This window comes from Anopheles gambiae, assembly GCF_943734735.2.
Source record: "Anopheles gambiae chromosome X unlocalized genomic scaffold, idAnoGambNW_F1_1 X_unloc_118, whole genome shotgun sequence".
Lineage (NCBI taxonomy): Eukaryota > Metazoa > Arthropoda > Insecta > Diptera > Culicidae > Anopheles > Anopheles gambiae.
The window spans coordinates 7,501-10,000 of NW_026902574.1; positions in this window are offsets into that span (position 1 = coordinate 7,501).

Genomic DNA, 2,500 nt, shown 5'->3' on the forward strand with positions numbered 1-2,500 from the left:
GGCTTAAAATGGTCAAACTCAATCCATTTCCACTAAAGATAGTCAATAACAGCTGTGCCGATGAAGTAGGGCACGATGCAAGTCAATGTTATTTAATGAATTACATGTTCACCATACATTTTAGTACAAAATTGCTCGGTCAGACCTACAAAGTGCTATATCTCGAATACTAAACGTCGCAGATGGGTGTCGTAGAACAATTTTAAGTTCGTCTAATGATTCTACATCCGATTCTGGATAGTGGTTTTTCGACCACTTTTCAACATTTTGTGACACCCCGAACCTAGGGGCAGCTCCCTAGCTTTTTTCAAAAATGTGCACCGAACGGGCCAGAGAGCTCGAGTAGTCGAAAATTTTTTTTTTGCTAAAACCCCTCAAAACGTGTCAGGAACGCACCCTAGATGATGAAAAGTGCAACCAGAATGTCAATCGACAACATGCCCGGGGGTACAAATTTGCTCTACGCGTCCCTAGGTAGGGTACTTTTTCATACAAACATCAAAGTGTACGGTGCACAAAGTGCTCGGAACAAAAATTGCTCGGTCAGACCTACAAAGTGCTATATCTCGAATACTAAACGTCGCAGATGGGTGTCGTAGAACAATTTTAAGTTCGTCTAATGATTCTACATCCGATTCTGGATAGTGGTTTTTCGACCACTTTTCAACATTTTGTGACACCCCGAACCTAGGGGCAGCTCCCTAGCTTTTTTCAAAAATGTGCACCGAACGGGCCAGAGAGCTCGAGTAGTCGAAAAAAATTTTTTTGCTAAAACCCCTCAAAACGTGTCAGGAACGCACCCTAGATGATGAAAAGTGCAACCAGAATGTCAATCGACAACATGCCCGGGGGTACAAATTTGCTCTACGCGTCCCTAGGTAGGGTACTTTTTCATACAAACATCAAAGTGTACGGTGCACAAAGTGCTCGGAACAAAAATTGCTCGGTCAGACCTACAAAGTGCTATATCTCGAATACTAAACGTCGCAGATGGGTGTCGTAGAACAATTTTAAGTTCGTCTAATGATTCTACATCCGATTCTGGATAGTGGTTTTTCGACCACTTTTCAACATTTTGTGACACCCCGAACCTAGGGGCAGCTCCCTAGCTTTTTTCAAAAATGTGCACCGAACGGGCCAGAGAGCTCGAGTAGTCGAAATTTTTTTTTTTGCTTAAACCCCTCAAAACGTGTAGAAAACTGATTTTAGATGATAAAAAGTGCAACCAGAACGTCAAACGACAACTTTGTTGGGGGTACCCTTTTTACTCTACGGGCCACTAGCTTAGGCGCGCCAACAGCGCTTTCCTCTCGGGTTCCCATTTTTTGCCCTCCTGGGATTATGATCATTTACTCATTGCCTACTATAGGGAAGGTACCTTGCTTCGAGGTCAAAAATGAAGATTTCACCAAATCGTAGTTTTAACCTCTATTTAGTCGTAGGAGCATGGTTTGCAGTGTCCGTGGGTCATATAAGCCCCCGTTTGGGTCATACGTCCCCTCCCCGATGAAAATCGTCATATGACTATAGGCCGAACTTATGAAGCAAAAGTGGTGTCTGGTGGGTTCTGCCGATGATCTTAACCTATGATTTTGAGTTTCCACTCTTTCAAAACGTTTCCTGGAGCAGTACATCACGGGTCTACGGACCCAAAGACTTCGTTGCGATGGTTTCAAGCATAAAAGTTGTAACAGTTAAGGGTTTTTAATACGCGTATATTAAATCATTGCTTGAAACTAAGCTTCGTTGTCTTTAAACTCTGCAAGACCAATCGAACTTCTTAGGGAAACTCGAAGCATTCACGCTAAGCTGGTGGTGCAGGGCACATAGCGTGATGAAACCGGGTTTCCCTACCAAATGTGGCATATTTTTTCCCTGAGAGCGAAGCTCAGACCCACGTAGGGGAGAGCGAAGTGGAACTTAAATGTTCAATGCAGCAAATGTTCGCCATGCGGATAAACAAGTTGGAATAGTTCAATGTAGTGTAATGCAAACACGAATCGCAAATAACGATACGGGACCCAGAAGCAATTCTGCGGATCCCTCGGGGAGTGGTGAGTTGATATAAATTAGAGGTGAAAGTCCAAGTTGTTCGGGCTCCGGCTCGGCAGCCGATACGAGGTTCCTGTTGAGCTTGTTTGTACATCGCGCAGAGGCGCCGTTCGGTTCTAGCAATGATTCCCGCCACCATGTTCCATGCGTGCAGAGATCCGTTAGAGCTCGTTCAATGTGTCCCGCCGTGATTACGAAAAAGTCCAACAGTTGACTTAGTTGGGTGTGCGTCAAGTAATCGCGCAGAGATGCCGATCGGTTCCTAGCAATGTTTCCCGTCACAAGGTGGTATTGGCACCTGTGCAGAGTGGCCGTTAGCAATGTCTCCCGTATCACGGTGGTGTACCATCACTAGTGCAGAGTGACCGCTAGCAATGTCTCCCGTCACAAGGTGGTAGCCCAGAAGTGCAGAGAAGCCGCTGTAGCAAAGTCTCCCGTATCACGTTGG